At 47.8% G+C, this 25,399-nt stretch overlaps 1 protein-coding gene across 2 annotated transcripts in view; it reads left to right on the forward strand.

Moving 5' to 3' along the window:
- Positions 1–25,399, forward strand: part of PKNOX2 (PBX/knotted 1 homeobox 2) — a 251,547-nt gene that overhangs the window by 32,610 nt on the left and 193,538 nt on the right. Inside the window, exon 2 of one of the 2 annotated variants that reach the window (XM_011934594.1) lies at positions 18,679–18,749. The gene's annotated coding sequence lies outside the window, so the exon portion shown is untranslated. Of the gene's footprint in view, positions 1–18,669; positions 18,750–25,399 lie in introns of those variants that run through there. The other variant, XM_011934595.1, reaches the window with a different exon arrangement.

Below are 25,399 nucleotides of genomic sequence, written 5' to 3' on the forward strand. Positions count from 1 at the left end.
CAGGGCAGTCCTGGTAGCAGGGCGAGTCCTGGCAGATGCTGAGGGGGCCTGAGAAGCTTGGCTGGGGAGGCAGCGAGGCTGAAAACCCAGCCTGCCCCTTCTCCCCTCATTCCCTCCCGACTGCTTTCCCTCTTCTTCAAAAGCGTTGCTCCTATGAGAAGGGGTGTGTGTCTTCCCCTGTGCTCTGGATGTCTGTGGAAACTGAGAGACACCCAGGCAGAGGTGCCTTTCCCAGAGTTCTCTCTGCCCCAGCACTCTGGATTTGGGAAGGCCTGTCCAGGGAAGCCCACTGCATTTGCGAAGGTGCTTCCTCCCTCCCTCCTCCCCGCTGTTGTCCCTACAGCAGTCTGGCCAGGTCAGTCAGGGGCTAGTCACAGAGCTGGTACCACTGAGGTCATGTGGCTGGCCGAACAGCCTGCAACAGGGGGCCCTTGTTAAAGGCGTATTAATAGGTGAAGACTCCCACTGTTGACCACACGTGGAGTTCACATGGGGCATGTTCAGGCTCGGTGTGGCCAGGATGTGCATGTGCATGAAAGTAGGCAGGAGGCCAGGCTGGGAAAGGCTCCCTGTCCCCTCAAAACACACACACACACACGCACACCCACCCACACACAGTCTCTCTCTCTCTCACACACACACACAAAGTCACACCCAGTCATACACACAGAGTCACACTCACACACATGCAGGAACACCCACCCATGGAGTCACACACACAGGCATGTGCACACACGCCCCTCCAGACAACAGCACGCTGGTGATAGGAGAGAAGCCTTTTCTAGGAGCTTCTCTCTCCACTCTCTCATCCCCTCCTTTCCCACTCCTGGATCTCTCTCCTTCCACGCTCCTCTCTGGTCACCTTATTAGGCTTAATCAGCAGGGATCACAAGTCCTAGATTTGCCAGACCAGCTCTCACTCCATGTAGTTTGCAGGCAACAGGCGACAAGGAAAAGAACTCAGGCGGGAGCCCAGTGGGGCTGGGTTCAGATCTTCAGGCTTCCACGTAGCCAGGACCATGGCCATGGACATTCACACTAGGCAGTTGTTAACTCCTCTAAGCCTCACTGCAAGGCCAGCTACAAATACTTCCTTGTGGGGTTGTTGTGAGGAATGTGCGTGGAAACAGGTGGAAGCCACCTAGCGCAGGCGGGCGCACAGGAAGTGTCAGTGCCTAGCACAGGCGGGCACACAGGAAGTGTCAGTGCCTAGCGCAGGCGGGTACACAGGAAGTGTCAGTGCACACCGGCTCTCTCCTCTGCGTGATTGCCCCATGAATGTATTTTTGCTGTGTGGTCCTCATACTGCTGTTTGAGCTGGAAAAGAGACCCACCCTAGGGAAGTGTTTGGGGTCTACTTTGCGTGGACTTTTCCTCATTTACCTGGGGAGGTAGTTTTGAACCTAGGAGGGGGAAGAGTATAACGATCATTTACTGAGCACTTTCTATGTGAGACAATTACGCTAATTTCATCTTCACAGTGGCCTCCTGATCCCTCCGTCACAAATAAGGAAACTGAATTGCAAAGGGGTTAGGTAATTTGTCAGAATTCATAAGCTAGTAAGTGGCTAGGAACCCAGCTCCTAACCTCAACTTTCTGTTGCACTAGATGATTTGCTGTAGCACTGGGGACCCTGGCATGAGCCCATGCGGAGGCAGATGGCACTGTTTGATCTGGTGATTCAACAGGTCACCTGCTTCTCCTCTTAGGGCAGGCGGATTTGGATAGGGCCTTTCTTCTAACTGCTCTTTAATGTGATGTGGACCTGGGTGGGAAGGCTTTGGTTCCGAGGAGATGGATGCAGGAGGCCTGAGGGGGCATCTGTGGGAACAAACAGGATGAGACGGGGGAGCTCCACTCAGTTTTGCAAACCCCACAAACACCAGCTTGTACTGGCCCCCGAGCTGGGTGCTGGGGATGCAGAAGTGAATAAGACCTTGTCTCTGCCTTCAAGGAACTCAAGGGGGAAGTAAGTGGGGTGGGTGCTCGGCCTTGTAAAAACATGCATGGACACTGGGGTTTGTGCAGCCGTAGAGAAGACTCTGGGTGCTGCATGGCAGTGCGGGGGCGGGGACAGGAACTTGTTCCAAAGTTTGATTGTAGGAGGTGATGCCAGAACAGACTGTCCTGGGAATTAGACAGCAGAAAGAGGAAAAGGGCACTCAGGGCAGGAGGGACAGGCTGAGCAAAAGCACAGAGGTGTGAGCAAGGCTGGGTGTTGTAGGCAGGGACAGGGTGAGAGCTAAGACACTTGGATGATATCTTGCAGGAGATGGGGAGCTAGTGCATATATTTAGATGGGGAGTGGCACTGCCAGGTTTATATTTTAGAACATTGGCCTGAGCAGCAGTGCGCATGGATTAGGGGGGACCAGACCTTTGTAAGAAGAGCAGTCAAGATGTGTATCAGTTAGAAAGCCTTAGACGGTAAGTAGCAGCAAATCCAACCCCAAAAGGCTTAAAGAGTGCGGCATTTCATTTCTTATGTGTTAGGAAGTTCAGTACCAGGACTGCTCTAGGGTTGGAGAAATTCAGGGGCTCTATGACATTCACAAGCACCCAGGTTCTTTCTCTGTCATCCTCGGGATGTTAGCTCTGTTTTCCACCTGGTTTTCCTCTGGGTCACAAGATGGTAGTGGCAGTTCCAGGTGTCGCACCCATGTCCAGGCTGGCAATCAAAAAGGGTAAAGCACGTCAACTGCAAAATTATACGGAGCAGTGGAGGCTGCAGCCAGTGGGAGAATGTTGGCTCTCAACCTGTTGGCATTCAAACTAAAAATTTTTAAACTACCATCAAAAATTATAAGTAGCCCAGGCATGGTGGCTCTCGCCTGTAATTCCAGCACTTAGGAAGGCCAAGGCAGGCAGATCACCTAAGGTCAGGAGATCGAGACCAGCCTGGCTAACATGGCAAAACCCTGTCTTTACTAATAATACAAAAAATTAGCCGGGGGTGGTGGCACGCACCTGTAATTCCAGCTACTTGGTAGGCTGAGGCGGGAGAATCTCTTGAACCTAGGAGGTGGAGGCTGCAGTGAGCCAAGATGACGCCATTGAGTTCCAGCCTGAGTAACAAGAGCGAAACTCTATCTCAAAAAAAAAAAAAAAAAAAAAATTATAAGCAAAGTTAAGAGACAATGACAACCTGGGGAAAAATTTTTACAACTCATATCACAGGGTTATTTTCCCTAATATATGAAGAGCTCTCCAAAATTAACAACAACAAAAACACAACCCAATAGAAAAAATAATGGGCAAATAATGTGAACAGACTATTCACAGAAAAGAAACTACAAATAGCTTTTAACATATGAGACAATGGTCAACCTTGCACATAGTAAGAGAAATGCAAATTAAAACTAACCTGGGATACCATTATTCATTTATCTTTTAAATGGGCAAAAAGCCAAAAAATTTGATATCACATTCTATTGGCAAGGCCCTGGGGAAACAGACTGTCTTATGGTGTAAATCTGTACAACCCCTTTGAAAGGCCATTTCGAATACCATCAAAATGATAAATCATATGCCTTTGACCCAGTAATTTCATGTTGGGGAAATGATCCTAAAGACATTCTTGTACATATAGGAAATGACATATGTCTAAGTACATTCTTTGTAACATTATTTGTAATAGCAAAAAATTGGAAAGCACCCAATATCCATCAATTGAAGACCAACTTATTAAATTATGGAATTTCCTGACAATGGAATACTATTCATTTAAAAAGAGAAATGAGAAACTTTTCTTTGTACTGATAAAGATCTCCAAAATATGTGTAAAAAGGTAAAAAAAAAAAAAAAAAACTCACCAAGTTTCATAAAAAGTGTGTCTAAAAAGGGAAAAGCAAGAATCTATATTTGTGTTTGCCTGGACAGGTGGGAGACAGGAATGGGAGGGAAACATTTCAGTGTTTACCTTTTTAAAGGCAAAACAAAACACAAAAACACTGTGCAATTCCCACAAAATGTCTGGGGCTGCGTTCTGCCAAGAGCGGCTGATTTCCAACCCCTGGGCTCCAAATTATACAGTGGCAGTGGAGACAGAAGGGATGGATTTGAAAAGTCTTTTTTAGGCGTGGAATCCCCACCGGTGTGGTGTGGGATTGAGGGAGAAGGCAGAGGCAGCATCGGAGATGGCTCCAGACATGGGTACCTGGTGGAAGATGGCACCATTGTGAGATGGGAAGGCCGGAGAGAAGCATGTTGGGGGAGAAGGAAACAATGGCAGGTCACTGGGGCAATCGGCCCAGGGGAATCATTTCACCTCTTGAAGCCAGTCTCTGCAATTCTCCCGTCACACCTTGCCTAGGATTGGACCTTGTTCTATTTCCCCATCCATCCATCCATACACAGAAGCAGTATTTCTGACTACAAAAGCAGAGGGGACATTCCTCCAAAGTTTCAAAGGCCAGCATCTGTAGCACTAGGGACAGGGCGGAGACCCAACCAGTGGACACAACAGCAAAATCCTACATTCGCTGCTGGGTCAGTGCATCCCAGAGAGAGGGCAGGACTTTGTGTTCTGCTCCCATTTCTGTTCTAATTCTAATCCCAGCACTTTGAGAGGCCGAGGCAGGCGAATCACAGCCTGGCAAACGTGGTGAAACCCCGACTCTACTAGAAATACAAAAAATTAGCTGGATGTAGTGGTGGGTGCCTGTAATCCCAGCTACTTGGGAGGCTGAGGCAGGAGAATTGCTTGAACCTGGGAGGCGGAGGTTGCAGTGAGCTGAGATTGCGCCACTGCACTCCAGCCTGGGTGACAGAGTGAGACTCTGTCTAAAAAAAAAAAAAAAAAATTCTCACCATCTAATTGGCTCCCCAGCTGCTGCTGGAGTGGACTCTGGGGCTGTGAGCCTGGCACTGGGGCATCCCAGGAGACAGTGGACTATGTTCTACTGGGGTTAGTGTCCACCCAGGGGCACCTTGGTACTGATGGCAGTGGGAGAGGTGGATGGGAAAGGGAAGCCAGGTGAGGGGAACTCTAGGCAAAATGAGCATGAGGTGTGTGGCATCCATGTGATAAGTGCAGTGTGTTTGGGGCACATCTACCCCCCTTGGTGAGAACAGCAGTCTGCTAAGCAGCCTACCATGCTCCAGGCCCATCTGCAGAGCTGGGGGCCAGACTGAAAAATGGACCTGAGAGCTAACCGCAGCCACGTTGTTTGGTGTTGGAGGCATGTAAGTCAGTATGTGAGATGCTACCACACTCTTGGTTTAGTTGTAGCTGGAAAGGATTAGAAGACAATTAATAAATCATATAGTGCCCTGAGTTTAAGTAACTTGTTATTATGGGCTGCATATATTTATTACGCTTCACTGAGCAACACTGGCACATTTCCTTCGACTGTCACACAATTTGTATGCAATTTGTTTCAGTAGGTTTTTTTTTAAATGCACATATAAATTATTAACCTGCATTCTTCAGGGCAGATTGCTGGAATCCCTCCTCCTCCCCCACCACCCCCTGTGGGTCTCATAAAAACTTCCTGTCCCCAAAATGACAGTAGTGCCATGACCTACAGCCTACTGCCTGCCCGGCTGGGGAGGGGAAGAAGAATCACTTGCTGTCGCCTGGTTGGGCACCTGAGGCAGAGACCTCACACAGTTAGGAAGAAATCAAATGTGTATTTTTGGGTGATTGGCCGGTGCCTGGAGAGGAACTGTTGATGAGAATCATGCCTTTCAAAACTGCGGTGAAAATAAATCAGGGGGACAAGGAGAATCGGCCCTTGAACAAAGCTGGGAACCTGTTGACCTGGAAGCCAGAAGCACTTCAGACACTGATGGCCCCAGACTGTTCCATGTCTGAATGAGGAAGCTGAGCCCACAGAGGGGTGACAACTGCCTTGGGGCCACGGTGATGAGTCCTTCCTCATCCTGAGCCACACCCCTTGCTCTCTTCCAGTGGGGAATTTTTTCTGGGACGGACACGGAGACCTTTCCTTCAACCTTTCTCTGAGGTGCACTGGGGGGATCTTCTCCACATTTTTTTCAGGCTTGAGGCTATGTTGTCTTTTTGTTTTTCTTGGTGGAGCAGTTTGATGTTTTCATAATGTGATATTTTTAGTTGAACCCCGAATGAGTATAGCCCCTTCTCACAAAAATTGTCACCTAAGTACCTAGGGAGTAGGTTAAAGAACAGTCTGTCTTGCCTCTGCTCTTTCCAGATGCCTTTTCTAACATCTGTACAATGTGCATCTGTCAGGCACCTAATGTGTAAATAGGTGCTCCTGGTGTGTGTGTGTGCGTGTTGCATCAAAAGGTGTCTCTGCTTACATCTTGCTTTCTGCATTGTTGGGGTGACCCAGCAACTGGAGGAGTCCATGAATGTTGAGTGAATGAACGAGCCTAGTCAGGAGTGAATGCAAGCAGCTTCTGAACACACCAGACAACCTACAGGAAGCGCCTGGCAGCCTGGAACCACCAAGAAGGATTCTCATCTGGGATTTTCTAGATGGCTAATGGTTTATCTTCAAGTACCCTGAGGATGTTGTAAATATTACGAGTGGACATCCTCCCTGTGTTCTTGAGTAAATTACCTGGAACGTGATTGAGCCTCATTTAATGACACATTGGGTTGCCTTTCAGCTCACTCCTTGGCCAACCTTCCATGCCTCAGTTTACCTTTTGGGGAAGCCCACACTCTTCCTCTTTCAGTCCTTTTTTTTTTTTGAGACAGAGTCTCACTCTGTCATCTAGGCTGGAGTGCAATGGCGCAATCTTGGCTCACTGCAACCTCCGCCTCTCTGGTTTTAGTGATTCTCCTGCCTCAGCATCCCAAGCAGCTGGGATTACAGGGACCCGCCACCATGCCCAGCTAACTTTTTCTATTTTTAAAAAAGATGAGTTTTGCCATGTTGGCCAGGCTGGTGTCAAACTCCTGGACTCAAGTGATTCACCTGCCTCGGCCTCCCAAAGTGCTGGGATTACAGGCATGAGACACCATGCCAGGCCCTCTTTTAATACTTCTAATCAGCTGAGGCTCAAGGTACCAGGTAATTTAGTCTGTTAGCAATATGTGTAAAACCAGAGTAAAGAAGCCATCAGTAAGAGCCTGAGAGTTTTCTTTTTGAACAAAGTTCATAAACTTTAATGCCAAGATTACGTGGCGTGTACTTTGACTTCCAGAAGATAAACAAAACAAAACAAAACTGCCCTCTTTCCTCCAGTATTTTTATACTATGTTGAATTTATGAAGCTATTGAATAGCTAAATCACATGCTGGTGAGGAAGGCATTTTTGGAATTTTAGAAACTATGACATTGCTGCTGGGAGGCTGTGAGTGAAGGCCACAAGGGTTGGTAAAGGCATGGTATCTCCTAGTTGGCTTTCAAGAGAATCACACTGAAAGTTCTCTGATTCAGTTATTTTAAGCCACAAGAAGGCAATTTAGTGACAAGAAGGGCCTCTTGTTACTGGCGGTCTTACACATGAGTCTTGAGAAGGCAGCGGCTGCTGCGGCCTCACTCACACAGCTTTTCCCCTTTGCCCCTGGACGCTGCTGGCTCTTCAGTTGGTCAGAAACACAGCTGCCTTTGTGTCTTCTACTGATGGGTGTCTCAGGCGGACCTTCCTGCAGCCCAACAGAGGGCTCTTCCAGCAAGTCCTGCCTCAACAGGGCCTTCCCTGGCCTCTCCATGCCTGGGGAGTTGCACCGGCCAGCCCATCCAGCCTGTGCCACCTGCAAGCTCTGTGGCTGGCAGGTGCCAGGTGGAGGCTGTCAGCTGCTCAGGAGAGAGATTGTTCAAGGTAGTTACTGCTAGCAAGGGATCCCATTTTATCTACCTGCCATCAGAGTAATCTGTCCTGTGCTGGAGCCCCTTGGAGGAGCCATGCGCAGGTGAGGCAGACAGATGGCCGTGCAGCCAGGGCGACTCCGGGTTGGAGATTGAAGCTGCCGGCCTTGCCCAGGAGGCGGAGACCTGTGCTGTGAACTCAGGAAATCTCCCGCCCCTCCCCTCCCGTGTTTATGGTGAAATCAGGCCTCGCTCAGAAAGGCAGTTTTCCTACTCCGTTTGTTCTCAGATTGGTGTTATACCCTGGAGCCAAATTAGTGGCTAAGAACAATTGGAAACAAATGCTCTTTCAGCATCCTGCTGTGATCCTAGATCCAGGTGGGGACACTGGCTGTCTTCTCCACTGAGCCACCCCTCCGCAGAGAATCAGCCTCCCAGAACCATTCAGCACAGCCAAATTCCCTCATAATCAGCCAGCACCGTACACATCTGCCTAACCTCAGTGAAACAAGCTGGAGCCCTGTTAAGTTATTTATGAAACAATATTCAGGACCGCCCCCCGGAGGCAAGTTAGGGAATAATGAATGGGAAGTGCCGTGGTGCCCTTTGGAGAGACCTGTGGCAGGCCTGCTGGAGTGGGGACCATCTCCCTCCCCCGGGGTCTGGGTGCTGGGTGCTCCCTCCAGTGGCCTTCGGTTGGCTGCCTGGACGGCACCTTTTCTGAGATGCCAATGACTGTTAGCTTGGCTTGGATTTGATAGTGAAATTCCTTCTACTCCCTCCAGCACTAGTCTGAGAAAGTGTGGCCTACCCCCGCCATGCCCCCTGTCTGGATGTACCTGCCCCAAAGGGGAGTTAATAGAAGGTCTGAAACACCTGGTGGGGGGAACCCGCCCTGCAGGACCTACATAGCTGCTGAATCATACTTAACTCCCAAGTCAGCTGGTTGTCTGTCCCGTCATTAGACTGGGGGCTCCTTGAGGGCAGGGAACTGGAATTGTTGTTCATCATTGATCCCCAGCCTAGTGAAGGGTCTGATGCTCAGAAAACATTTTGTAAATGAATGAAGGGAATTACTGGTGTGGCTTCCAATCCTGGACTTCTCCAAATAAGTCTCCACCACTCTCTGAACTGTTTCTTCAAATGTGAAATGAGGCCGGGCACGGTGGCTCAAGCCTGTAATCCCAGCACTTTGGGAGGCCGAGACGGGCGGATCACGAGGTCAGCAGATCGAGACCATCCTGGCTAACACAGTGAAACCCCGTCTCTACTAAAAAATACAAAAAACTAGCCGGGTGAGGTGGCGGGCGCCTGTAGTCCCAGCTACTCGGGAGGCTGAGGCAGGAGAATGGCGTAAACCCGGGAGGCGGAGCTTGCAGTGAGCTGAGATCTGGCCACTGCGCTCCAGCCTGGGTGACAGAGCAAGACTCCGTCTCAAAAAACAAACAAACAAAAAACAAATGTGAAATGAGGAGGTCAAGATAGATGATCTCTAAGAGTCTGCCCAGGTCCAACCATCTCACTTCTAGCATTGACTTCTGCACTGAGCTGCCCCAGACTCCAGCTCCCCGACCCACTGCCTCTGGCCTGGCTTACTCCTGGAGGGCACAGCCCGTGGTAGCAATGTCCCCTCTGGCCTGGCGACCCTGGCTTAGTCATTATGCAGGACTTCCAGTCTGGGGCTGGCTCTCTGGTGCCAAATACTGTCCTCTGCCTGTGCTGTTTTCCCCTGAGTCAGTCTGTCACTTTTCTCAGTCACACAGTTGAAAATTCCCTCCGAAGTAAAGCCAGATGCAAAATGAGGACTTGTTAGCACAAAGAGATGTGTGTGTTCTGCTCTGGGCTGCACCTCTTGGGTAGGTTGTATTTCTCTATTTTCTCTGAGCTAGACCCTTCTCCACAAGGGGAATTAAAGGCCTCTTCATCTCCAACCAAATGAGGGAAGCCCAGGGATCACCCTGTGGCACTTTCACATCCCTTCCTCACGCTGCCTTTGTTCGGGAAGCAGAGGAGCGGCTTCTTGCCTCCTCTTTTCTGCCTGCTGCAGAATTTCTCTTGCTTCCTGTGAATCGACAACAGCAATATTTACTTGCACAAGACACATAATATTAACTTTTCAAAGTATATAATTATTTCATTTCATTTTTATAATATGTCTGTGTGGCAAGCAAGGCAGGAATAAACATCTGGATTTATTTGACTTCCCAAAGATTTGCTGGTGTCTGGTCCAAGATTTCTTGGAATTGTAGAACTTTCTGGCTGAATGTGAACCTGGTGAATATCTTCTTCACTGATTTTTAACCTCTCAGGGGATGTGGATAGCCTTGAAATCTTGGTAAAATCTGTAAACCTCTCCCCAGAAAAACTTACACACAAATACTATTCTGGATAAAATTTCCAGGGATTTGTGGACCGCCACCACCTTAAGGTTCTTCTTGCTCTGGTAGAGCCACTGGGTTGAATAGATGAGGAAGCTCAGGCCCAGAGAGTTAGGGCAATGTGCACAGAGTCATAACACTATCAGGACAAGGGCCGTCTCCTAGGTCCTGTCTACCCCCTTTCCAACACGCCAAACCATTACTGCTGTATCACATTAGGTGCCCAAATCCTCTCATCTGTTTCTCTTCCTCCTATTCCCCTCTTCTTTTAGATTTCCTGCTTATTGTTTTATTGCTGTGGATATACTCCTAGACGGTACAACTAGGAGTGTAGATACTCTCCTACACTCTTAATTGGCCCCCTCTCTTACCCTCACGAGGCTTTTTTTTTAAAAAAATCCTAAATCATTGCTCATTTTTCCAGCATCAGCCTTCTGGAGTTGCCTTCCCTGTTGGAGGCTGGCCCAGCCATCCCGTCCTCAGGAACGTAGGCCCTCTTCCCTGGCAGCCTCTCCCCTGACTTCTCCCCGCTGGAGCTGGGAGGCTCTGGGTTCCTTGCTCTGTCTGTCACAAGGCCTTGGCTCCCTTATCTTCTCCTTGAACTGATGAGCTGCTCCTTCCCCTACTCCTAAAGATCTCAGGCTCTTTATTTTTACTATTCTTGATAGAAATTGGGAGACATTAGTGGTGGCATATATACGTATTTTTTAATTGCAGTAAAACATACATCACATAAAATTTGCCATCTTAAGCATTTTAAGCACCCCAATAGCTCTCAATGACACCCTGCACAGGCTGTCCTGGAATCACCTGGGGGAGGGAGGGAAGGGGTTGCTAGATGGTGCATGTCAGTAATGAGCCTTAGTGTTTGGTGACATTAAGTACATTCGCATTGTTTTGCAACCATCACTGCCATCCATCCACAGAACGCCTTTCCTCTTGCAAAACTGCAACTCCGTACTCATTAAGCAACAACTCCTCAGTCCCTCATCATTCACCTGAACCTCTGGAAACCACTAGTCTACTTTTTGCCTCTGAGTTTGGCACTCTCAGTACCTCATACAAGTAGAACCATATAGAGTTCATCCATGTTGTAGCAGGTGTGAGAATTTCCTTCTTTCTTAAGGCTGAATCATATTCCATTGGATGTAGACACATGCATGCCACACTGTGTCTGTCCATTCGTCTGTTGATGGACACTAGGTTGCTCCCACTTTTGGCTGCTGTGAATAAAGCTACTATGAACACAAGTGTACAAGTATCTGCTTTAGTCACCACTTTTGTTTCCTTTGGGTGTATAGTATATAAAAAGTGGACGCACATTTTTAAGGTGTCTTAATTACTCTCTGCTGTCCCTTAAGTCAATATTCATTTTCTTCACTAACGCCTTTTGAGCAATTACTGACCTTACTGGGTCTGTGGCATCTGCCACAAAAGGCACTTTCTCAGAGAGCCCCGGAGGAGCCACAGATAACAGAAGAGACTTTCTACCAGGCTTGAAAGGCTCAGGAGGCCCCCTGCTGCCTCCACTGCTGGTCCTGGCTGGAGCTAGGTTGGGTTAGACGAGGGTTAGAACCCAGCTCAGCCATGTATCAGCGGCATGGCATGACCGTGGGTAGCGTACTGCACCTCTCCCCTCCTTTATTTCAAAATCAGTTAAACAAAAACGATACAACAGCCTTAACATTCTAGAGCAACTCAGTCCTGCACAACCTTCCATGATGACAGAAACGTGCTCTGTCTGAGCCGTCCGGTATCACAATCACTAGCCACATGTGCTATTGAGCACTTGAAATGTGGCGAGTGAGACTGAAGACTGAATTTACATTTCATTTCGTTTTAATTAGTTAGAATTTGAATTTTTAAAGCCACACATGGCCATTGGCTACCTGACTGCACCATGCAGCGATAGAGGATGAAAATGGGTGGCAGTCATGCAGTCCATAGAAGGGGCTCAGCAAGCCCAGTGTCTGGCACATAGTAAGCCCTCAATCAATGTTTGCTATTATTAGGTCTTACGTGTCTTGCTTTCCGGCCCACCACAGCTGATGGCTCTCAATGACACCCCACACTGGCTGTCCTGGAGTCACCTGGGGGAGGGAGGGAAGGTGTTGCTGCATGGTGCATGTCAGTAATGAGCCTTGCACTGAATGTTTCTGGTCTGCTACTTTCCCTGGAGGGTCATGTGAGCTGGAGTGGTATGTAGCCTGCTTTGCAAGTGATTAACATGGTGTAAGCAATCTGCATAGAGAGAAAAAACCCTCGGTTGGTATTCCATTATTCTATTAGAGTTTCAGAGCCAGGATTAAGTGGACATGATTTCTTCCTATGGGCCATTAATTTTGTTTTATTGCTGGTCTGATGGCCATTACCCTTTTTTGCCAATGCATTCCCCCATTAGGTTTGTACAATTAACAAAATATGTGCTGTTAGGGCTTTGATAGGAGGAGTGGGATGGAAATAAAGGGAGGGGGTGCAACCGCTACAGAGTTGGGGGTGGGGAAAGTGTCTGCAATGAAGGGAGGCCTTCAGCACCTGCCTTCTGGCCACTGGCATTCCTGGGAAACTGCAGTAAGACCTTTCCCCAGCTCTTCCCCAACTAGGAGTGGAGGAGTTGCCCAGGTGAGAGGAAGAGACACTTGGTGGGTCCATGTGGGAGCGGTGCTGGCATTTCCTGGCCCTCCTCCTCCAGCCTGCAGCTGAGTACGGCACAGCTGAGAACATAATGTGACACCCCCACCACCCCCATGCTATCACCTTGAACCCGATACTGCTCAGCAGGCAGCGTGAATCAGCCTCTAGGTGTCTGGCCTCGAGACTTCCGGGGCAACACCTGCCTTCCCTCTATGGGGCAAACAGGAGGACATGTGCCCAGTTAAAAGGAGGCAGCTGATACTCTACGTCGTCCAATGATCGACACGTGGAAATGCAGAATTGGCATGGTTAGGCCATATAATTTCTGGAGAAAAGTTAGGAATCCAGGTTCCTAAATGTGAAATTTCACAAGGTTTAGATGTTGGCAGAATTTATAAAAACACTGGACAGGCAAGAGTTAACCTTGGGGCTGCTAGTTGGTGACCTCTGCCAGTCAACGAGGAGTCGTGGAAGGGTATTAAAGGAGACGTGGACATGATCGAAATTGTGTTTTAGAAAGATTCCCAGGGCAGGGGTGGTAGGGTGGATGGGCAAAAACAGATTGAGGCTGGAGACAAAGAGAGTTGGGTTAATGCCAGTGGGATGGGTAGAAGAGCAGCGATGCTTGTGAGGGAGAATTAGCAAGTCTTGGGTCTTGGTGTTTTAGCAGCACAGAGGATGTCCGTGGGGCTAGGGAGGCTCACCTGTGAGCAGGCCCACCTTCATGCTCGAGGGTTTACCTCTGCTGAGACTAGGCCACTCTGTGAGCCCACACCACTCAGTGTACGTGAGTCTTTCCATCCGAGGCTTGGAGGGTAAATTGCTTGCTTCTGTCTAGCATAGAAAGGTCATAAGCGTGTCCAGTTCTTTCTCCCATATGGGATAAATATTAGGGTTAACCCACCAGTGCCAACATTCCTAAAAGGACTTCACGTTCATACTTATACTGACAGGTCCAGGCCCAAGAGTTGAGACTTGGCCTGGGCAGGGCCTGAGGAGTGTCACAGAGGAACCCTTTCCAGGTCCTTTGCAACTGGGTGCCCAGCACTGCCTGTGGTCCATGGGGCTGAGGACTAGTGTGGAATTAGCATCCAGGCCCACTGGGCTTTGTGGAAAGCTGTGTAGTACCCTCAGTGCTGGATACATAAGAGTCTCAGAGCCAAGAACAACTAGGTAATTATATCTATTTAATTATGCAGCTATTGTGTCATTTGGGGCCTGCTGGTCAGGGTCCACAGTGCCTGACTGACAACCTCATGGAACAAGTGTAAGCAACCGCAAAACGTTGTCAGGTGATGAGGGTATAGAGGTGGAACAGAGCAGGGACTCAGTGAGATACGGTGGGAGCTGCGGATATGCTGTTGGAGGGATGAGTGGTCCATCAGGTGTTTGCTCCTGGAATGGCCTATCTCAGTCAGATTTTTCCACCCAAGTTTTGTTTCTCTTTTGGAAGCTTGACTTATAGGCCTACAGAGGGCTTTGCAGAGGACAGGAGCATCCAGAGAGACTCTTGGTGTTCAAGAAGGAGTTGTCACAATTTGGTCCCCATCCCCAAAGTCTGGCTTGGGAAAGAATAGGAAAACTTGTCATGGGAAGCAGGATGAATGCAGAAGTCCTCAGTCTTCTGGATTTTTCTCTCTTTTTCCTATTCAGTTGCAGCCATTTCTTAATTAAGTTATTAATATGTCCTAGGCATTGCACAAAATGCTGTTCACGCACTACTGATAGCACGCTTTTAAAGATGAGAAAATTGAGGTTCATAGAAGCTAGGGTTAGGTAAGTGATGGGCTCTGGCTTGAACCTGAAACTGACTCCAGCATCTTTACTCTTAACCTCAATGATATACCGTGCTAGCAAGAGACTTAGCGCCCTCCCTGAAGGGTTAGTTTGGGCATTCTCAGAGATTGTCAGATGGAGTTTTTTTTTTTTTCCAAAGATCTAATAGTTTAACTCTATTACTTTGCCCATGAGGAAACTGAGGCATACAATGATTAAAGTTCCTTGTCCAAGATCAAACAGTAAGTTAATAACAGAGTCAGGGCATGCACCCATGTCTGGCTGGCCCCTGGTCTGGTGTTCTCTGTCTCAGACCTATGGCTTTGCTAAACCCCCAGCTCATCTTCCTCTTTACCTGGGTATGCTTCATAGATGCCTGCATAGCTATCCTTGAGGATGCAGAGATAAGTTCTATCACACTACCTCCTATGGGAAGCTTTCTTCTATCCCTCTCCCCACCTCTTTTCCAAATAAGCATGACCATTCAACTCCCTCCTCGTTTACCATTTCATAAATTCACTCATATCTATAAATGTGAATTGCCAGTCTCATTTATGATTCCATTTTATTTTCACAATGAATAAGACAAGCCTGAGTTCAAATTCTGGTTGCATTATTGCACAGTTGAAAGACTTTGCCATGATTATTTGCCTGCGTGGATCACAGACAGCTGGCTTTGGAAGGCCCTAAAACATCAGGCACATGGATGGTTCCCCAACAGGCATCCATGGGGTAGTGCCAGTCCAGGAAGACCTTTTCAGTGGTGCATACTGATGAGTGAAACATAAGTACAGTGTGTCGAGACTGCGTATGCCTACACACACAGGTGTGTGTGTGGAGAGAGGGAAAAAATGATGCTGTCTTTCTCAAAGGATGGCTCTTTATTGTGAGATTTTACAGTCTTTATTTTGGGGGAGTTGAGTTATTTCATGAGATGATGGTGAGAGAAGATGCTATTAATATTTTATCAAAATACAAGTGTGTCAACACTATCAGTCTTCGAATGCTGTTCAACACTTTACTGATGGCTGAAACCCAAATCGGGGAAACATGCTTTGAGCAGCTTCTCACCCAGTGCAGGATTCTCCTCTCAGTGTTGGGAGTTCACTACCTTCCAAGGAAGCCTCGCTCATTTCTGGATGGTTCTCATTGCCAGAGAATTCTTTCCTGTGTTGAACTGCAGATTGGCTTCCGCTAACATCTAAACTTAGTCCTAATCCTATCCTCTAGAGCAACACAGTCCCCGTCTCACATAGTTTCTTCAAATATTTGGAGGAATACCATGTGGGAGAAGGATTGTATTGCTTTAGTCACTAGAGCAAGGACCAGTGGATAATTTTAGAAAGGGACAAGGAAGATACATCTCTAGTTTTTTCTCCATTATCTTCTGCCTCATGGCCTCCTAATTAATACTGAAAATAGCCACAACAGGAAAGATAGCTAACATTCAGCGAGTGTTTATTTTGTATGAGGCAGTGTTCTAAGAACCTTCCAGTATATTAAGTAATTCATCCTCACCACCACCCTCAGAGGAAGAGTTAGCATTAGCCCTATTTTATAGATGAAAAACAGGCACGGGGGCATTAAGTAATTTGCCCATGGTCAAACCAGAATCGAAACCTGTTCAGTGTGATCCCAGAGCCTATCCTTTGAACCACTAGACTTCTAACCCACAATTTAACCACTAGACATCTTCTCTCTCCTCTCTTTTCTACTCATCATTGTCAAATTTCTTAAAATATGATGCTAAAACTACATATAGAACTAATACAAACTGGGAAGTTCAGAGTGGAGATCATTCAACCCTCAGTTGGGTACCATATGGCTATTACTGCAAGCTATGATCACATTTAGTGAGTTTGGCAACGATATCTTGCCCTGGGCTCATTTTGAGCTTGGATTTAAATCAAATAATCCAAGTCTTTTTTTTTTTTTTCAAACTGGGTCACCCCATTCTGTTTTTTTTTTTTTTTCAATACATGTTTTAAATGTAAGAGTGGGATTTGGTATATATATTCCTGTCAAGTCTTTTCTACAAAACAGTCTGTAAAAAAAAAAGGTGGATTTGCATGTGGACGTAGGATATACTAATTTTATGGTTTAGAGTAATGAGATTGTGGGCATTTTTTCTTTATTTTCAAAATTATTTCATTTGTAGTTATCATGATGTTATTATGCAAGAAATAAAAACTGGTAAAGGAAAAATGGACTTTTCACTTTTGGCCTGTTCTTTCAGCTTGCTAAAAGTTTTCTAACAATCTTGAATCTATCCCTCCAGCACAGTAGCTGCTTTTCTCAGCTTTGCATCATGTGCACCTGGAAAGTCTGCCATCTCTTCTTTCAAGTCACAGGTGTCTCAGACGGACAGTCCCAGAGGGCAGGGATAGAACATACAGCTCCATGTAATTTAATCTAGAGACTTCATGTGCCAAGTTCATATCATGCTCAGTAGTAATATGTAAGTAGTTTAGAATAATACAAGTTGGAACCCATTGCCAGGCAAGGGTTGGTTCTGAGGTGCTGGTGGTGGACTCTGGTTGGAATGATAAGAGTCCACCATTCAACATTTCAGCAGATATTTATTGAGAACCCAGCACATCCGGGGCACTCTGCTAGGTTCTGGGGATATAAAGATGCAGAAGACATGGTCCTTTTCCTCAATGGTTTGTAGTCCAGTGGTCTGGTCCTGCCTCTGAGGCACATCCATGAGCTATGAGTCTTGATCATGCAGGTGTAAGGAGACAGCCCCGGAGGAAATGCCTTTGCCTCAAGGAAGTCATCATGAACAAGAGAGTCAATTTGGTTTCCTCAGCACATCTCACTACACCCCATCCCTGAATCTTCTAACTGAAATTCCACCTTCTTCCAAAAAGGCTTGTTTGTCTTAATTAAAGGGAAAGTACTAAAGAGGGCAGGGACATGTGAGGGTTTACATTATGTCAAGTCCTTGTTGAACAACCTTCAATGTCTCTGTGATCCCACAGGCTAGCCTGCCCTCTATTGCCTGATACTGAAACCTCTGAATGCTCTGGCCCCACCTTGCTGAGCTGGCATTATTCTCTCCTCTAGTGTCTTTCAGGCAGACAAGTCTCTGCATCATCCCAGGACCATCCATGCTCTTCTGCCCCTTGGCCCTTGCTCAGATAGCCCCCTTCTTTGGAATGCCCTCTCCCTCCCTCCCACCAGCCAATTCTTGTCTGTCCAGTCCGCCAAGACACCATTCAAATTCCACCTCCTCATGAAAACCCCTTGAGTGCCGCAACTCTTGCAGACTTCGTGTCTCTGTGTAGAGAGAATAGGTATCGCTTCTATACACTTTAGCATAACTTCCTATACAGTCTGGCCTTACTGGGGGTTCTTTTCTGTGGGTGATCTCCCTTCCCCAGCAATGTGGAGGCAGTGCTTTTATAACAGAACCCATAGATTTTATTTCTGCTGCTTCAGCATGTGTAGATCACAGAGCAGACAACTGATAAATATGTGTTGACGGTTTTTATTTTTACAAAATTGTTTTACTCCAGGAAGACAATTAAAAGCAGACAGATTTTTTTATCTTTCCAGTCCTGCCCCATCATTCTTCTCCATGTACATTTTTCTTCCTGCCCTATTGGACTCTTCACCTTTACTTGCAAGTTCTCGTCTGCAGCAAGACTTTCATATTCCTGCAGGAGACAACAGGGTCAGTGTTGTTGCTTGCTTGCCTTTTGCAGCCTTCCCTGTCTAGATTGCAAAGTTTCATAGGAGCCTTTCTGCTCTGTTCCCCTGCATGGGGTATTCCAATAGGTAGGAGGCACCCGTAAATGATTATTACCTTGGTCAGCTCAGGGCACTTGACAGCCATGAGCCTTTTCTCTCCTCTGGTAGTCCTATAGGGAAGGGAAATACAAGTCCTAAGAAATGGAGGCACCAAGCAGGTAGAGGAGGGCATGAACCTCTCACTGCCCTGATTAGGTCTCTAAACAATAATAGTTTTGCAACAGGAGTCCTTTGCTAGGAAGCTTTCTCACTTAGCACTGTGGGCACATGGCTGCCAGCCCTGGCCTTTTTCCTGAGCCAAACCCACCTCTGGGTTTACCCCCATCCCCACCCCGGCTTTCACTTCTGCAGCATCTTACACAGTCTATAAAGATGTTTTCTTTCATTGGCAGGTGAAGTCTGGAGCAGGACTTCTGAGGCTTTCTATCCTCAATGCCGCTCACTAGAAAAGGGGCTGTGAACTGTAAGTAACTTTGATTGGCGTTTTCCATGCTGACTCAATAAGGTTAGGGGTTAAAGACCAGCCCTGAACCTGATCTTTAACAGCCATGCATTGTGCAAGAGAAACACTCAACAAAGAGCTAGTCAGAATGTAAAATACAGTGGAGCTCTAATTAGATTATGTCTGAATGTGACAAAGAGGCCCTGTAATATGACATCCTATTTAATTAGACTATATTGATTGTGCATTAAGGTGGACTCGATGTGTTACATGTGTCATGAGTGCCGGAGAAGGAAGCTGTTGAGTCTGCAAGGCCGACCCAGACCCCAGCCACTATTGCCTGTGGGCTAAGCTTGGGAGGCAGTGAGGGGAGGAAGTGGCAACATCAGTCCTCAAACTGGGCCAAGTTTATAGCCTGCACTTGCTTTTACATCTGGTTATTTCTGGGGAGGCATGAGGGAGGGAAAAGGAAATGCTGCTGACCGCTTCCCTTCCATCAGCCCAGTAATAGCTTGACCTCTTACTTAGGCTTATTTGCTCATATTGGTTCTCCCCACTTGGCAAAAGTCTACCCACCTGTGGGACCCAGCCTAAGTCCAGCCTCCTCCATGGAGCCTTCCTTGGTAATGCCAGCTGGAGGCGATCTCTTCCCTGTCTGAAATTCCGCAGCATTCACACACGCTGCCCCTGCCTGTGTCCCCTGCGTCCGTCCCCACCTCTGGCTGTCATATTACCATGCCCTCTCCAGCGAGGCCATGAGCTCCTGGTGGGTAAAGTCCGGGATTCCTACTTCTCAGTCTGCCCACTGCACCCTCAGCCTACTCGCTCTTTAGTAAGGGTTACCTGGATGACTGAGTTGCCCTGGGCGGGCATAGTTTCCCTACCCTTCTTATGGGGCTACCTGAGGCTGAGCTGCTGCTGCCACGACTTTGATAGTACATTGGCTTCCAACCAGTCCATGGAATTATAAATGATTAACCGTTATCAGTGCACATCTTCACCTCTGTGTAAAAATAGATTGACTGTAATGAGTATTTGAATAAATCATAAGAATGGCCGCCCTGTGATCGGCTAACATCCTGCCGATGGCTGCCCAGTTAGTGAGCAGGGCGCCGGCCCTCCCGCCTAATGGCCTGCGATTCAGCGCCGGTCGCCTCTGTGATTGACGGGCCTGGGCTCCCAGGGCACCTCCTCTGCAGCCCTGCTCAGGAGCAGTCAGATCTCCAGGCCGGAGTTTAGGGGGAAGGGTACCTTCCTCCATCCTGTTCCAGGAAAGGCTGCCTAGGAGGTAGGGCGGGGGTGGGTGGAGGGGCAGACTAGAAGATAATGACCTTTGTGAGAATCGATGTCTCCTCGCATCGGAGGTTAGAAGGACCTCATAAGTCAAGTATGAGGAGCAAGCTGAGCGTGAACCTTAATGAGAGCTGAGAGCATGGGGGAAAATAGGCCTGCGCATCCCCCGATCCCTGAGGGCAGCCGGGCACCTTGGCTCTGGCCACCACACCCAGGAAAGCTCCCTGGCAGGGACACAGTCTTGGGCCTACAGAGAGGAACCAGGAAATGCAGGTTTCTTTAGGTCTCAGGGTTCTGAAATGGAAAGATTCAAATGACCTTGCAGGGAGTGGTTCACCAGGGTGGCCTCAGGCATGGAGATCCTGTCTTTTGGAGGGAAAGGAAGAAGAGGAGAGGGGGAGGCAGGCTCAGGGTGATAGGGACCAGTTGAGGAGGGAAGAGTCTAAAAGTCTGAAGTTTCAGAGACAAGGCCAGTGAGGGCTGGATTTGAGAAGGAAACAGCAAATATTCCAAGTTAATTCCAGTGGTGTCCCATTTCTAGGCTATGTAACAAATCACCCATAACAGAATGGCTTAACATCATTTATTCTGCAGGTCAGGAATTTGGAAAGGGCATGGTGGGGCAGCTTGTTTCTGTGCCATGAGGTGCCACCATGGAATCTCAGTGGGGGCAGCTCAAAAGCTAGATGCTGGAATCATCCAAAGGCTTGTTCTCTCATTATTCTGGGCTTTGATGCTAGCTGTTGGCTGAGAGATTGGCTGGACTGTCTTGGCCAGACCCATGTGACAGCTCCATGTAGCCTGAGCTTCCTCACAATATGGTGGCTTGATTCCAAGGGTGAGCATTCAAGAGACAGCAAAAGGCAAGTGGAAGCTGTGTTGCCTTTTATTACCTGCCCTTCGAAGACAAGCAGCATCACAGCCACTGCATTCTCTCAACCGAGGCAGTTGCAAAGGTTCACCTAGGTTTAAGAGAAGGGAACATAAACACCCCCCACCCCACTCCATCTCTCCAAGGAGTATCAACATCACATTGAAAGAACAGCATGAGGAATAGGATGTATCTTATTGCAGTTGTCTTTAGAGAATACAGTCTACCACAATCAGTACTCATCAAGTTAGTGGTCTGGCATAGCACAGCCTCATCTATTTCCCAGAAAGAATAAAAGGAACCCTTCTTCGGGGGTGATTTGTTCCCGCTAGAAAGACAGGCTAAAGAACCCCCTGCCTTAGATAAATTAAACTATCCCTTAATTCACAGAATGTTTGAGTCAAAAGGGCCCACGGAGGCCAGGCAAGGATTCCTTCCTGGGCAGGCCATGCTGATGTTAGCAGGTCCTGCAGCTGGTAGAAACTTTGACCTCAGGGTCCATCTCAGCAAGACTGAGTTGAGTCTGTGACCCACAGCTTCAAGTGTCAGGTCTGGAGGAGTCCTAGATTGTGAGCTAGGACTCCACAAGCCTTGAGCCCTTCATTCACATCCAGGGCTCCCTGGACCTCCATCCCCATGGACTTCCAAGCTGGGGTAGGCTTCACACAAAGATTAGGATGTAAGATGCTCTAAGGGGCTGTGCTGTAGCTGGGGAATTTGGGGCAGCCCCTCCTCGCTGACCTCACATCCCTTGCTCTCCTTCCTTCCCGTCTGCCACATATTATGTCCTGGGGAGGCTGTGCCCTTCAAGAACTATAGTTTCTTTCCTTTGCCATTTTTCTGACCCAGATGCAGCTAAATGCTGGAAGAGGATCTGAGTGTCCTGGGTGCCTTGTTGTGACTTAAAGGGATAGAAAAAAACCCAAGCTACCAAAGAGTAGAAACAACCAGCCCGTATCCCCAAAGGGCTGAGATCTGAGAATGGCTAATACCAAAGGGGAGGGGGCAGGGACGAGAGGGGTGAGTGGACTTGGTCTTGATAAAAAGTGCTGGAGTTTGGAGGGAGAGTCGTGGATTCTTCCACCTATTGGACACTTACTACACGCTAGGCATTATGCTAAGCACTTACGGTGCGTTCTCTCACTGAACCCTCACACTATGTTATGGGATACTGTTATTATCTCTATTACAGAAGAGGAGAGGAGGCTTAGAGAACAAGAGGAATACCCTAGGAAGTAACAGAGTTGAAATTCAACTGAGGATTCTCTATACTTGAGACTTATACTGTTCTCTTGTGTGATACTCAGTTTCCTCCTCTGTAAATGGAAATGTCTGATGGCATCATCCCCAATGTTAACTTCATTTCTAAGATTCTAAATGTGCAGTTAAGATTTTGGAAACTTGTTTAGATATATCTAAGTGGGCCTACTTTATAGAGTTGAGTCTAGGTGAAAGTACGGAATGGTTTCCTGTTCTGTCCCCTTTTGTGAAACTTAGGTCGGGAAGCTAACATTTAATTTGGGTACGTGAAGGAAACAGATGGAAACAAACATAAAGATCATTTAGATTTTCAAGACTCCAGCTTGGGAAAGAATGTTGGATTTGAAGTACAAAGATCAGGTTTGAAGCCCAGCCTTAGCACCCATGTGATCCTGGGCACATCTCTTTGGCCTTTGGCTTCCTCATCTCTGGAATGGAAATGGGGTTGTATATACTTCTCAGGACTGCTATGAGGACTCACTGCCATCCAGCATGTGTACGTATCTGGAGCCATTCTTGACATACAATAGGTACTCACTAAGGCTCCAGCCATTCACTCACCCAGTAAATAAATAAAAAGTGGAGCTGGAAAGAAAGACTATTCCTTTCCATTGCTTCTGACAGAGATGGTCAAGAATCTTGCCTTTCGTAAACCCGGGAGGCGGAGCTTGCAGTGAGCTGAGACCCGGCCACAGCACTCCAGCCTGGGCGGCAGAGACTCCATCTCAAAAAAAAAAAAAAAAAAAAAAAGAATCTTGCCTTTAACTGTACTCTCCATAAAAGTTCACTCATAAACTATTGATATTTTAATAATACACATTAGCATCTTGCCCTTTGACAAATGAATATTGAATGAGCAATAAAGAGGCAAAACACTAGCCAGGTATACTGCTGCAGAGAAGCTGGGATCCTGGCTGGCTGTCCAAGGGAATGCCCCCTTTCCAGAGACCTTGTAACTCACCCCTCAACCCAGTGCCCCGTAAGGAAACAGCTCTCAAAAAGAGCTCAGAAACCAGCCAGGCCAGTCTGGCCTGAGTAGGGTTCGTCTTCATTTTTTCTTTCAGTGGACTGGAGGGGACTTGAAAGGAGACAGAAAAGGTCATTAAAGAACCACTAAAAGGGTGGATGTTTTACCCCATGTGAAACACTTTGGATCTTCCCATTACCTTTGGGAAAGGTGGAGATTTCTTCTTCACGTACTCTCTTTTCTCCGTAGATTGTGCCCACAGGAAATCAGGCAACGAGCGTAAAAACAACAGACTTGATCCCCCCCCGCTCGACCAGATCTTGATGGGAACCTATGCTTGAAGGGTGTGTGCTAAGGTTTATAAAACAGAATTTCCTGCCTCTTCCAGCTTTGCTCCCAGCTCCGTGGCCCCAGCCTCCAGGTTCTCATGGCCTCCATCTAGGCTGGTAGTCCTTGAGTGTGCAGAGAGCAGTGACAGGGGCTTTTCGCTGGTCCGGCTTAATTGGTGTGATTTAATGGCATTTCTGGAGGATTCAGAGTCAGGCTTTCCAAGCTGCAAATCTGCTTTCTAAATGTGGAATTTTTGTGGAGTGGTAAAAAATAATGGCTGTTCTGTGATTCCTGCCTCCTGAGCTAGGAGATTGCAATTTACATTATGCAAATAGACATTATGCAATCAAGGCACTTTAGCAGGAATCTGGCGGCAGAGAGGCCGATTGATGAGATGCCGAGGTCTGCAGCCCCAACTGGAGGCACCCCAGAAGAGTGAGGTGGAGTGGGGAGGGGGTGGACCAGGCAGGGGAGGAGACAGACTCTGTTCCCCTGGCCCAAGGAGGCCGAGTGGAGCAGGCCCAGAGATGAATGCATCGGGGAGCCGCCAAGGCAACTCTCTCAATTAATGGCTTTGTTTAATCATACCCCCTGTCCAGAAGAGTATTGTCTTACGGATAATTTCGTTTGCCTAACGAGATTTTGCTAATTAAATCTCCTTTCAGTTGGTGTGACTATGCCTGCAGGAGAGGGGGCTATTTGGAGTCTTCTCCATAAACCTTTCTGGAGAGTAGCTGGGAAGGAGAGATGGGAGGCAGGAGAGAAAAGAGATGGAAAGGGAGAGAGACCCTTTCTTGCTGCAAGCAGGGCAAGAGGCTTTGAGGAGAGTTTGGAAGCTGCAAGGTGGCTGCCACCACCCAAATCTCCTTCCTTCATCCACTGAAATGCAGTTCTAAATCCTTGTCCAGCCTGAAAGGGTTTTCCTCTTTTTTCTTTCTCTGTGGCGCGTGTCACTTCCACCGTTACCCATTCTCAGGTTCTTCTCAAATCCTCAGAGGGAGAACTGGGAGGCTTATAAGGAGGTTCCGACGGGCTTCCAAGCGCTGCTCCCGGTATCCCTGGCTGTGGGGGAGTGTTGTGATGGTATAGGATCCCCTCCTCTCGCCTTCACAGTTAGCCAGCCAAGCTGGCTCTTCAGAGAGGAAAAATTGCTCCAAAGCTAGCCATTTCTCCAGGGATAGTTGCGTGAATCAAAGAGGAAAATACCTTGTTAGACTCATTTATCATCAGAGCTAGCCAAGGAGAGCCTCCTGTATCTGGAGGAGCCTAGCACTGTGCTTGCAATAGCTGGAGCCTAATTAATGCTGCTCTGATATGCATCCATGCCATCCCCATGCTGGACCACCTCCAGCGGTTCTTTGCTATCCACAGGTTGAAGTTCAGCTTTCTTGGCCTGGCTGACCATGAGCTCCACAGTTCAACCCTGGTCTACTTTTCTAACTTCATCTCTCACCCTGCAGCTGCTCCCCATCCCTGTAAATACAGACACTCAGATGCACAGGCACACTCCTACAGCTGATACCCCAAGTACGCCGGATTGCTCAATCTCCCCTGATGAATACTCTGTGTACTTTTATGCCTCAGTGCCTTTGCACATGGTGCTTATCTGGACTGTCCTCAGCCTGGGCAGCCCTTGCTCATTTATCTCCTCTGTGACTTCCTCCTTACAGGCCTTCCCTGCCTCCCCAATCCCTATGCTGCTGCATTCCTTTGCCTGTAGACCATCAAAAGACTCAAACACAATTATTAGTCTGTCTATCCAAGTGAACCATTGAATGCCATTCTTCTTTCAATCCCAATACCTTGAATCATTCCTGGCCATAACAGGCACCCAACAAGACTGATTAAGAGAAAGGATGGGCCTGGCGCGGTGGCTCACACCTGTAATCCCAGCACTTTGGGAGGCCAAGGCGGGCCCATCACGAGGTCAGGAGCTCGAGACCAGACTGA

This window comes from Colobus angolensis, unplaced genomic scaffold (assembly GCF_000951035.1).
Source record: "Colobus angolensis palliatus isolate OR3802 unplaced genomic scaffold, Cang.pa_1.0 Scaffold137, whole genome shotgun sequence".
Lineage (NCBI taxonomy): Eukaryota > Metazoa > Chordata > Mammalia > Primates > Cercopithecidae > Colobus > Colobus angolensis.